Raw genomic sequence first — 14,221 nt, 5'->3', positions numbered from 1 at the left:
GTTAGATGTAGGAAAAAATTGAAGGGCGTAAGAGGAAGCTATCTCCCATTCATCAAGAAACATGCATTCTTCCCTCTCGGAACCACGAGCCTTCTAGTGAGTTGGTCCGGTTTGTGAGGGGTGTGTGTCCAAACTTTCGTCAAACATGCCAATTTCTTTACCACATCATCTTGGTGGCATGAAATTACATCAACCAAGGTTTCATGTGTTTCTGATTTTTTTGGGAATTAAAATGCCATGTCACTCCATGCATACGTATTCAAGTGTCCATGTCGTGAGACAAATTTGTTTGAAAATTCCATCTAATTTACTACACATGGAATTAACTCGCACACAAGTACACAAATATGATTTTTCAAACCGTTTTGGTTAGACATTGCATGTAGATGTAGTTCAAATTTGAATTAAGGCCATTAAATGGCTAATAATCACTTAAATGTCTTCAAAAGGTCAAATGACCCCTAGAATTTTCAAAAAATTCACATTACAGTTGTAGTAGTGCACGTTAGACGTAGAAAAATGTTGAAGGCCGTACGAGGAAGCTATCTCCCGTTCATCATCAAACATGCATTGTTCCCTCTCGGAACCACAAGCCTTTTAGTGAGTTGCTCTGGTTTGTGAGGGGTGTGTGTCCAAACTTTCGTCAAACAGGCCAATTTTTTACCACATCATCTTGGTGGAATGACATTAAATCAAGTAAGGTTTCATGTTTTCTGATCATTTTTTAATTTTTTGGAATTAAAATTCCATGGCACTCCATGCATGTGCCCATGTCTTGAGAACAATATGATTGAAAATTCCTTCTAATTTACAGCAGATGGAATTAACTCGCACGAAAGTACACAAAAATACGATTTTTCAAACTGTTTTGGTTAGGTGTTGCATGTTGATGTAGTTGAAATTTGAATTACGGTCATTAAATGGTTAGAAAATCACTTAAATGTCTTTAAAAGGTTAAGTGACCCCAGCAATTTTGCAAATTTTCATGTGACAGTTGTATTAGTGCATGTTAAACGTAGAAAAAAATTTGATGACCATAAGAGGAAGCTATCTCCCGTCCGTCATCGAACATGCATTGTTCCCTCTCGGAACCATGGAACTTTTAGTGAGTTGCTCTGGTTTGTGAGGGGTGTGTGTCCAAACTTTCGTCAAGCATGCCAATTTCTTTACCACATCATCTTGGTGGCATGAAATTACATCAACCAAGGTTTCATGTGTTTCTGATACTTTTGGGAATTAAAATGCCATGTCACTCCATGCATACGTATTCAAGTGTCCATGACGTGAGACAAATTTGTTTGAAAATGCCATCTAATTTACTACACATGGAATTAACTCGCACACAAGTACACAAATATGATTTTTCAAACCATTTTGGTTATTCGTTGCATGTAGATGTAGTTCAAATTTGAATTAAGGCCATTAAATGGCTAATAATCACTTAAATGTCTTTAAAAGGTCAAATGACCCCTAGAATTTTCAAAAATTTCACATTACAGTTGTAGTAGTGCACGTTAGACGTAGAAAAATATTGAAGGCCGTACGAGGAAGCTATCTCCCGTTCGTCATCAAACATGCATTGTTCCCTCTCGGAACCACGAGCCTTTTAGTGAGTTGCTCTGGTTTGTGAGGGGTGTGTGTCCAAACTTTCGTCAAACTAGCCAATTTTTTTACCACATCATCTTGGTGGAATGACATTAAATCAAGTAAGGTTTCATGTTTTCTGATCATTTTTTATTTTTTTGGAATTAAAATGCCATGGCACTCCATGCATGTGCCCATGTCTTGAGACCAATATGTTTGAAAATTCCTTCTAATTTACTGCAAATGGAATTAACTCGCACGCAAGTACACAAAAATATGATTTTTCAAACCCTGTTGGTTAGGTGTTGCATGTTGATGTAGTTGAAATTTGAATTACGATCAACAAACATGCATTGTTCCCTCTCGGAACCATGAACATTTTAGTGAGTTGCTCTGGTTTGTGAGGGGTGTGTGTCCAAACTTTCGTCAAACATGCCAAGTAATTTACCACATCATCTTGGTGGCATGACAATAAATCAACCAAGGTTTCATGTTTTTCTGATCATAATTTTTATTTCTTGGAATTAAAATGCCATGTCACTCCATGCATACGTATGCATGTGCCCATGCCTTGGGACCAATATGTTTGAAAATTCCTTCTAATTCACTGCACATGGAATTAACTTGTACACAAGTACACGAAAATATGATTTTTCAAACCGCTTTGGTTAGGTGTTGCATGTAGATGTAGTCCAGATTTGAATTACGGTCATTAAATGGTTAGAAAATCACTTAAATGTCTTTAAAAGGTCAAATGACCCCTAGAATTTTCCAAAATTTTACATTATAGTTGTAGTAGTGCACGTTAGATGTAGGAAAAAAATTAAAGGGCGTAAGAGGAAGCTATCTCCCATTCGTCATCAAACATGCATTCTTCCCTCTCGGAACCACGAGCCTTCTAGTGAGTTGCTCCGGTTTGTGAGGGGTGTGTGTCCAAAATTTCGTCAAACATGCCAATTTCTTTACCACATCATCTTGGTGGCATGAAATTACATCAACCAAGGTTTCATGTGTTTCTGATTTTTTTGGGAATTAAAATGCCATGTCACTCCATGCATACGTACTCAAGTGTCCATGACGTGAGACAAATTTGTTTGAAAATTCCATCTAATTTACTACACATGGAATTAACTCGCACACAAGTACACAAATATGATTTTTCAAACCGTTTTGGTTAGACGTTGCATGTAGATGTAGTTCAAATTTGAATTAAGGCCATTAAATGGCTAATAATCACTTAAATGTCTTTAAAAGGTCAAATGACCCCTAGAATTTTCAAAAAATTCACATTACAGTTGTAGTAGTGCACGTTAGACGTAGAAAAATATTGAAGGCCGTACGAGGAAGCTATCTCCCGTTCGTCATCAAACATGCATTGTTCCCTCTCGGAACCACGAGCCTTTTAGTGAGTTGCTCTGGTTTGTGAGGGGTGTGTGTCCAAACTTTCGTCAAACAGGCCAATTTTTTTACCACATCATCTTGGTGGAATGACATTAAATCAAGTAAGGTTTCATGTTTTCTGATCATTTTTCAATTTTTTGGAATTAAAATGCCATGGCACTCCATGCATGTGCCCATGTCTTAAGACCAATATGTTTGAAAATTCCTTCTAATTTACTGCAAATGGAATTAACTCGCACGCAAGTACACAAAATTTTTCCAAACCGTTTTGGTTAGGTGTTGCATGTTGATGTAGTTGAAATTTGAATTACGGTCATTAAATGGTTTGAAAATCACTTAAATGTCTTTAAAAGGTCAAATGACCCCAGCAATTTTCCAAATTTTCACATGACAGTTGTATTGGTGCACGTTAAACGTAGAAAAAAATTTGAAGACCATAAGAGGAAGCTATCTCCCGTCCATCAACAAACATGCATTGTTCCCTCTCGGAACCATGAACATTTTAGTGAGTTGCTCTGGTTTGTGAGGGGTGTGTGTCCAAACTTTCGTCAAACATGCCAAGTAATTTACCACAACATCTTGGTGGCATGACAATACATCAACCAAGGTTTCATGTTTTTCTGATCATAATTTTTATTTCTTGGAATTAAAATGCCATGTCACTCCATTCATACGTATGCATGTGCCCATGCCTTGGGACCAATATGTTTGAAAATTCCTTCTAATTTACTGTACATGGAATTAACTTGTACACAAGTACACGAAAATATGATTTTTCAAACCGCTTTGGTTAGGCGTTGCATGTAGATGTAGTCCAGATTTGAATTACGGTTATTAAATGGTTAGAAAATCACTTAAATGTCTTTAAAAGGTCAAATGACCCCTAGAATTTTCCAAAATTTTACGTTGTAGTTGTAGTAGTGCACGTTAGATGTAAGAAAAAAATTGAAGGGCGTAAGAGGAAGCTATCTCCCATTCGTCATCAAACATGCATTCTTCCCTCTCGGAACCACGAGCCTTCTAGTGAGTTGCTCCGGTTTGTGAGGGGTGTGTGTCCAAACTTTCGTCAAACATGCCAATTTCTTTACCACATCATCTTGGTGGCATGAAATTACATCAACCAAGGTTTCATGTGTTTCTAATTTTTTTGGGAATTAAAATGCCATGTCACTCCATGCATACGTATTCAAGTGTCCATGACGTGAGACAAATTTGTTTGAAAATTCCATCTAATTTACTACACATGGAATTAGCTCGCACACAAGTACACAAATATGATTTTTCAAACCGTTTTGGTTAGACGTTGCATGTAGATGTAGTTCAAATTTGAATTAAGGCCATTAAATGGCTAATAATCACTTAAATGTCTTTAAAAGGTCAAATGACCCCTAGAATTTTCAACAAATTCACATTACAGTTGTAGTAGTGCACGTTAGACGTAGAAAAATATTGAAGGCCGTACGAGGAAGCTATCTCCCGTTCGTCATCAAACATGCATTGTTCCCTCTCGGAACCACGAGCCTTTTAGTGAGTTGCTCTGGTTTGTGAGGGGTGTGTGTCCAAACTTTCGTCAAACAGGCCAATTTTTTACCACATCATCCTGGTGGAATGACATTAAATCAAGTAAAGTTTCATGTTTTCTGATCATTTTTTAATTTTTCGGAATTAAAATGCCATGGCACTCCATGCATGTGCCCATGGCTTGAGAACAATATGATTGAAAATTCCTTCTAATTTACTGCAGATGGAATTAACTCGCACGAAAGTACACAAAAATACGATTTTTCAAACCGTTTTGGTTAGGTGTTGCATGTTGATGTAGTTGAAATTTGAATTATGGTCATTAAATGGTTAGAAAATCACTTAAATGTCTTTAAAAGGTCAAATGACCCCAGCAATTTTCCAAATTTTCACATGACAGTTGTATTGGTGCACGTTAAACGTAGAAAAAAATTTGAAGACCATAAGAGGAAGCTATCTCCCGTCCGTCAACAAACATGCATTGTTCCCTCTCGGAACCATGAACATTTTAGTGAGTTGCTCTGGTTTGTGAGGGGTGTGTGTCCAAACTTTCGTCAAACATGCCAAGTAATTTACCACATCATCTTGGTGGCATGACAATAAATCAACCAAGGTTTCATGTTTTTCTGATCATAATTTTTATTTCTTGGAATTAAAATGCCATGTCACTCCATGCATACGTATGCATGTGCCCATGCCTTGGGACCAATATGTTTGAAAATTCCTTCTAATTCACTGCACATGGAATTAACTTGTACACAAGTACACGAAAATATGATTTTTCAAACCGCTTTGGTTAGGCGTTGCATGTAGATGTAGTCCAGATTTGAATTACGGTCATTAAATGGTTAGAAAATCACTTAAATGTCTTTAAAAGGTCAAATGACCCCTAGAATTTTCCAAAATTTTACATTATAGTTGTAGTAGTGCATGTTAGATGTAGGAAAAAAATTGAAGGGCGTAAGAGGAAGCTATCTCCCATTCGTCATCAAACATGCATTCTTCCCTCTCGGAACCACGAGCCTTCTAGTGAGTTGCTCTGGTTTGTGAGGGGTGTGTGTCCAAACTTTCGTCAAACATGCCAATTTCTTTACCACATCATCTTGGTGGCATGAAATTACATCAACCAAGGTTTCATGTGTTTCTGATTTTTTTGGGAATTAAAATGCCATGTCACTCCATGCATACGTACTCAAGTTTCCATGACGTGAGACAAAGTTGTTTGAAAATTCCATCTAATTTACTACACATGGAATTAACTCGCACACAAGTACACAAATATGATTTTTCAAACCGTTTTGGTTAGAAGTTGCATGTAGATGTAGTTCAAATTTGAATTAAGGCCATTAAATGGCTAATAATCACTTAAATGTCTTTAAAAGGTCAAATGACCCCTAGAATTTTCAAAAAATTCACATTACAGTTGTAGTAGTGCACGTTAGACGTAGAAAAATATTGAAGGCCGTACGAGGAAGCTATCTCTCGTTCGTCATCAAACATGCATTGTTCCCTCTCGGAACCACGAGCCTTTTAGTGAGTTGCTCTGGTTTGTGAGGGGTGTGTGTCCAAACTTTCGTCAAACAGGCCAATTTTTTTACCACATCATCTTGGTGGAATGACATTAAATCAAGTAAGGTTTCATGTTTTCTGATCATTTTTTAATTTTTTGGAATTAAAATGCCATGGCACTCCATGCACGTGCCCATGTCTTGAGAACAATATGATTGAAAATTCCTTCTAATTTACTGCAGATGGAATTAACTCGCACGAAAGTACACAAAAATATGATTTTTCAAACCGTTTTGGTTAGGTGTTGCATGTTAATGTAGTTGAAATTTGAATTACGGTCATTAAATGGTTAGAAAATCACTTAAATGTCTTTAAAAGGTTAAGTGACCCCAGCAATTTTGCAAATTTTCACATGACAGTTGTATTAGAGCATGTTAAACGTATTAAATTTTTTGATGACCATAAGAGGAAGCTATCTCCCGTCCGTCATCGAACATGCATTGTTCCCTCCCGGAACCATGAACCTTTTAGTGAGTTGCTCTGGTTTGTGAGGGGTGTGTGTCCAAACTTTCGTCAAGCATGCCAAGTAATTTACCACATCATCTTGGTGGCATGACATTACATCAACCAAGGTTTCATCTTTTTTAATCATAATTTTTATTTCTTGGAATTAAAATGCCATGTCACTCCATGCATATGTACGCATGTGTCCATGTTGTGAGACCAATATGTTTGAAAATTCCATCTAATTTACTGCACATGGAATTAACTCGCATACAAGTACATAGATATGATTTTTCAAACCTTTTGGTTAGGTGTTGCATGTAGATGTAGTTCAAATTTGAATTATGGTCATTAAATGGTTTGAAAATCACTTAAATGTCTTTAAAAGGTCAAATGACCCCTAGAATTTTCCAAAATTTTACATTACAGTTGTAGTAGTGCATGTTAGTTGTAGCAAAAAATGAAGGGCGTAAGAGGAACCTATGTCCCGTTCGTCATCAAACATGCATTCTTCCCTCTCGGAACCACGGGCCTTCTAGTGAGTTGCTCCGGTTTGTGAGGGGAGTGTGTCCAAACTTTCGTCAAACATGCCAATTTCTTTACCACATCATCTTGGTGGCATGACATTATATCAACCAAGGTTTCATGTGTTACTGATTTTCTTAGAATTAAAATGACATGTCACTCCATGCATACGTATGCATGTGTCCATGTCGTGAGACAAATATGTTTGAAAATTCTTTCAAGTTTACTACACATGGAACTAACTCCCACACAAGTACACAAATATGATTTTTCAAGACGTTTTGGTTATATGTTGCATGTAGATGTAGTTCAAATTTGAATTAAGGCCTTTAAATGGCTAATAATCACTTAAATGTCTTTAAAAGGTCAAATGACCCATAGAATTTTCAAAAATTTCACATTACAGTTGTAGTAGTGCATGTTAGACGTAGAAAAATATTTAAGGCCGTATGAGGAAGCTATCTACCGTTCGTCATCAAACATGCATTGTTCCCTCTCGGAACCACGAGACTTTTAGTGAGTTGCTCTGGTTTGTGAGGAGTGTGTGTCCAAACTTTTGTCAAACAGGCCAATTTTTTTACCACATCATCTTGGTGGAATGACATTAAATCAAGTAAGGTTTCATGTTTTCTGATCATTTTTTAATTTTTTGGAATTAAAATGCCATGGCACTCCATGCATGTGCCCATGTCTTGAGACCAATATGTTTGAAAATTCCTTCTAATTTACTGCAAATGGAATTAACTCGCACGCAAGTACACAAAAATATGATTTTTCAAACCGTTTTGGTTAGGTGTTGCATGTTGATGTAGTTGAAATTTGAATTACGGTCATTAAATGGTTAGAAAATCACTTAAATGTCTTTAAAAGGTCAAATGACCCCAGCAATTTTCCAAATTTTCACATGACAGTTGCATTAGTGCACGTTAAACATAGAAAAAAATTGAAGACCATAAGAGGAAGCTATCTCCTGTTCATCATCAAACATGCATTGTTCCCTCTCGGAACCATGAACCTTTTAGTGAGTTGCTCTAGTTTGTGAGGGGTGTTTGTCCAAACTTTTGTCAAACATGGCAAGTAATTTACCACATCATCTTGGTGGCATGACATTACATCAACCAAGGTTTCATGTTTTTTTGATCATAATTTCTATTTCTTGGAGTTAAAATGCCATGTCACTCCATGCATACATATGCATGTGTCCATGTTGTGAGACCAATATGTTTGAAAATTCCATCTAATTTACTGCACATGGAATTAACTCACATACAAAGACATAGATATGATTTTTCAAACCTTTTGGTTAGGCGTTGCATGTAGATGTAGTTCAAATTTGAATTACGGTCATTAAATGGTTTGAAAATCAATTAAATATCTTTAAAAGGTCAAATGACCCCTAGAATTTTCCAAAATTTTACATTACAGTTGTAGTAGTGCATGGTAGATGTAGGAAAAAAATGAAGGGCGTAACAGGAAGCTATCTCCCGTTCATCATCAAACATGCATTGTTCCCTCTCGGAACCACGAGCCTCGTAGTGAGTTGCTCCGGTTTGTGAGGGGTGTGTGTCCAAACTTTCATCAAACATGCCAACTTCTTTACCACATCATCTTGGTGGCATGACATTATATCAACCAAGGTTTCATGTGTTTCTGATTTTTTTTAGAATTAAAATGACATGTCACCCCATGCATACGTATGGATGTGTCCATGTCGTGAGACAAATATGTTTGAAAATTCTTTCTAGTTTACTGCACATGGAACTAACTCGCACACAAGTATACAAATATGATTTTTCAAACCATTTTGGTTAGGCGTTGCATGTAGATGTAGTTAAAATTTGAATTAAGGTCACTAAATGGCTAAAAATCACTTAAATGTCTTTAAAAGGTCAAATGACCCCTAGAATTTTCAAAAATTTCACATTACAATTGTAGTAGTGCATGTTAGACGTAGAAAAATATTGAAGGCCGTAAGAGGAAGCTATCTCCCGTTCGTCATCAAACATGCATTGTTCCCTCTCGGAACCACGAGCCTTCTAGTGAGTTGCTCCGGTTTGTGAGGGGTGTGTGTCCAATTTCGTCAAACAGGCCAATTTTTTTACAACATCATCTTGGTGGCATGACATTAAATCAAGCAAGGTTTCATGTTTTTCTGATCATTTTCTAATTTTTTGGAATTAAAATGTCATGGCACTCCATGCATGTGCCCATGCCTTCACACCAATATGTTTGAAAATTTCTTCTAATTTACTGCATGTGGAATTAAATAGCACACAAGTACAAGAAAATATGATTTTTCAAACCGTTTTGTTCAGGTGTTGCATGTAGATGTAGTTCAGATTTGAATTACAGTCATTAAATGGTTAGAAAATCACTTAAATGTCTTTAAAAGATCAAATGACCCCTTAAATTTTCCAAATTTTCACATGACAGTTGTCTTAGTGTATGTTAAACGTAGAAAAAAAATTGAAGACCATAGAGGAAGCTATCTCGCGTCCGTCATCAAACATGCATTGTTCCCTCTCGGAACCACGAACCTTTTAGTGAGTTGCTCCGGTTGGTGAGGGTGTGTCCAAACTTTTGTCGAACATGCCAATTTCTTTACCACATCATCTTGGTGGCATGACATTACATCAACCAAGGTATCATGTTTTGCTGATCATTTTTTTATTTTTTGGAATTAAAATGCCGTGTCACTCCATGCATACGTATGCATGTGTCCATGTCATGAGACCAATATGTTTGAAAATTCCTTTTAATTTACTGCACATGGAATTAACTCGCACACAAGTACACAGATATGACTTTTCGAACTGTTTTGGTTAGGCGTTTCATGTAGATGTAGTTCAAATTTGAATTACGGTCATTAAATGGTTAGAAAATCACTTAAATGTATTTAAAAGGTCGAATGACCCCAAGAATTTTCTAAAATTTCACATTACACTTGTGGTAGTGCATGTTAGACGTAGAAAAAAAATTGAAGGGTGTGAGAGGAATCTATCTCCCGTTCGTCATCAAACATGCATTATTCCCTCTCGGAACCACGAGCCTTCTAGTGAGTTGCTCCGGTTTGTGAGGTGTGTGTGTTCAAACTTTCGTCAAACATGCCAATTTCTTTACCACATCATATTGGTGGCATGACATTACATCAACCAAGGTTTCATGTGTTTCTGATTTTTTTAATTAAAATGCCATGTCACTCCATGCATACATATGCATGTGTCCATGTCGTGAGACAAATATATTCTTGAAAATTCTTTCTAGTTTACTGCACATGGAATTAATTTGCACACAAGTACACAAATATGATTTTCAAACCATTTTGGTTAGGCGTTGCTTGTAGATGGAGTTCAAATTTAAATTAAGGTCATTAAATGGCTAAAAAAGTCACTTAAATGTCTTTAAAAGGTCAAATAACCCCTAGAATTTTAAAAACATTCACATTACACTTGGAGTAGAGCACGTTAGACGTAGAAATATATTGAAGGCCATAAGAGGAAGCTATCTCCCGTTCGTCATCAAACATGCATTGTTCCCTCTTGGAACCACGAGCCTTCTAGTGAGTTGCTCCGGTTTGTGAGGGGTGTGTGTCCAAACTTTCTTCAAACATGCCAATTTTTTTACCACATCATCTTGGTGGCATGACATTAAATCAAGCAAGGTTCCATGTTTTTCCGATCATTTTTTAATTTTTTGGAATTAAAATGCCATGGCACTCCATGCATGTGCCCATGCCTTGAGACCAATATGTTTGAAAATTCCTTCTAATTTACTGCACTTGGAATTAACTTGCACACAAGTACACAAAAATATGATTTTTCAAACTATTTTGGTTAGGAGTTGCATGTAAATGTATTTCAGATTTGAATTACGGTCATTAAATGGTTAAAAAATCACTTAAATGTCTTTTAAAGGTCAAATGTCCCCAGAAATTTTACAAATTTTCACATGACAATTGTATTAGTCCATGTTGAACGTAGAAAAAAAATTTGAAGACCATAAGAGCAAGCTATCTCCTGTCCGTCATCAAACATGCTTTGTTCCCTCTCGGAACCACGAACCTTTTAGTGAGTTGCTCCGGTTTGTGAGGGGTGTGTGTCCAAACTTTTGTCGAACATGCCAATTTCTTTACCACATCATCTTTGTGGCATGCCATTAAATCAACCAAGGTTTCATGTTTCGCTGATCATTTTTTTGGAATTAAAATGCCATGTCACTCCATGCATATGTATGCATGTGTCCATGTCATGAGACCAATGTTTTTGAAAATTCCTTCTAATTTACTGCACATGAAATTAACTCGCACACAAGTACACAGATATGATTTTTCAAACCGTTTTGGTTAGGCGTTGCATGTAGATGTAGTTCAAATTTGAATTACGGTCATTAAATGGTTAGAAAATCACTTAAATGTCTTTAAAAGGTCGAATGACCCCTAGAATTTTCCAAAATTTCACATTACAGTTGTGGTAGTGCACGTTAGACGTAGAAACAAATTAAAGGGTGTAAGAGGAAGCTATCTCCTGTTCGTCATCAAACATGCATTATTCCCTCTCGGAACCACGAGCCTTCTAGTGAGTTGCTCCGGTTTATGAGGGGTGTGTGTCCAAACTTTCTTCAAACATGCCAATTTCTTTACTACATCATCTTGGTGGCATGACATTACATCAACCAAGGTTTCATGTGTTTTTGATTTTTTGGAATTAAAATGCCATGTCACTCCATGCATACTATGCATGTGTCCATGTCTTGAGACAAATATGTTTGAAAATTCTTTCTAGTTTACTGCACATGGAATTAACTCGCACACAAGTACACAAATATGATTTTTCAAACCATTTTGGTTAGGCGTTGCATGTAGATGTAGTTCAAATTTGTGTTAAGGTCATTAAATGGCTAAAAAGTCACTTAAATGTCTTTAAAAGGTCAAATGACGCCTAGAATTTTCAAAAATTTCACATTACAATTGTAGTAGTGCACGTTAGACGTAGAAAAATATTGAAGGCCGTAAGAGGAAGCTATTTCCCGTTCGTCATCACACATGCATTGTTCCCTCTCGGAACAACGAGCCTTCTAGTGAGTTGCTCTGGTATGTGAGGGGTGTGTGTCCAAACTTTCGTCAAACAGGCCAATTTTTTACCACATCATCTTGGTGGCATGACATTAAATCAAGCAAGGTTTCATGTTTTTCTGATCTTTTTTTATTTTTTGGAATTAAAATGTCATGGCACTCCATGCATGTGCCCATGCCTTAAGACCAATATGTTTGAAAATTCCTTCGAATTTACTGCACATGGAATTAACTCACACACAAGTACACAAAATATGATTTTTCAAACCGTTTTGGTTAGGCATTGCATGTAGATGTAGTTCAGATTTGAATTATAGTCATTAAATGGTTAGAAAATCACTTAAATGTCTTTAAAAGGTCAAACGACCCCTCAAATTTTCCAAGTTTTCACATGACAGTTGTATTACTACACGTTAAACATAGAAAAAAATTGAAGACAATAAGAGGAAGCTATCTCCTGTCTGTCATCAAACATGCATTGTTCCCTCTCGGAACAACGAACCTTTTAGTGAGTTGCTCCGGTTTGTGAGGGGTGTGTGTCCAAACTTTTGTCGAACATGCCAATTTCTATACCACATCATCTTGGTGTTATGACATTACATGAACCAAGGTTTCATGTTTTGCTGATCATTTTTTATTTTCTGGAATTAAAATGTCATGTCACTCCATGCATATGTATGCGTGTTTCCATGTCGTGAGACCAATATGTTTGAATATTCCTTCTAATTTACTACACGTGGAATTAACTCGCACACAAGTACACAGATATGATTTTTCAAACCATTTTGGTTAGGCGTTGCATGTAGATGTAGTTCAAATTTGAATTAAGGTCATTAAATGGTTTGAAAATCACTTAAATGTCTTTAAAAGGTCGAATGACCCCTAGAATTTTCCAAAATTTCACATTACAGTTGTGGTAGTGCACGTTAGACGTAGAAAAAAATTGAAGGGTGTAAGAGGAAGCTATCTCCCGTTCGTCATCAAACATGCATTGTTCCCTCTCGGTACCACGAGCCTTCTAGTGAGTTGCTCCGGTTTGTCGGGGGTGTGTGTCCAAACTTTCGTCGAACATGTCAATTTCTTTACCATATCCTCTTGGTGGCATGACATTACATCAACCAAGGTTTCATGTGTTTATGATTTTTTTAGAACTAAAATGCCATGTCACTCCATGCATACATATGCATGTGTCCATGTCGTGAGACAAATATGTTTGAAAATTCCTTCTAGTTTACTGCACATGGAATTAACTCGCACACAAGTACACAAATATGATTTTTCAAATGGTTTTGGTTAGGCATTGCATGTAGATGTAGTTCAAATTTGAAATAAGGTCATTATATGGCTAAAAATCACTTAAATGTCTTTAAAAGGTCAAATGACCCCTTAGAATTTTCAAAAATTTCACATTACAGTTGTAGTAGTGCATGTTAGACGTAGAAAGATATTGAAGGCCGTACGAGGAAGCTATCTCCCGTTCGTCATCAAACATGCATTGTTCCCTCTCGGAACCACGAGCCTTTTAGTGAGTTGCTCTGGTTTGTGAGGGGTGTGTGTCCAAACTTTCGTCAAACGGGCTAATTTTTTTACCACATCATCTTGGTGGAATGACATTAAATCAAGCAAGGTTTCATGTTTTCTGATCATTTTTTTAATTTTTTGGAATTAAAATGCCATGGCACTCCATGCATGTGACCATGCCTTGAGACCAATATGGTTGAAAATTCCTTCTAACTTACTGCACATGGAGTTAACTCGCACACAAGTACACAAAAATATGATTTTTCAAACCGTTTTGGTTAGGCGTTGCATGTAGATGTAGTTCAGATTTGAATTACGGTCATTCAATGGTTAGAAAATCACTTAAATGTCTTTACAAGGTCAAATGACCTTGGAAATTTTACAAATTTTCACATGACAGTTGTATTAGTGCATGTTGAACGTAGAAAAAAAATTTGAAGACCATAAGAGGAAGCTATCTCCCGTCCGTCATCAAACATGCTTTGTTCCCTCTCGGAACCATGAACCTTTTAGTGAGTTGCTCTGGTTTGTCAGGGGTGTGTGTACAAACTTTCGTCAAACATGCCAATTTCTTTACCACATCAT

Source organism: Triticum aestivum, chromosome 3A (genome assembly GCF_018294505.1).
Source record: "Triticum aestivum cultivar Chinese Spring chromosome 3A, IWGSC CS RefSeq v2.1, whole genome shotgun sequence".
Lineage (NCBI taxonomy): Eukaryota > Viridiplantae > Streptophyta > Magnoliopsida > Poales > Poaceae > Triticum > Triticum aestivum.
This window is presented reverse-complemented; position numbering follows the sequence as displayed.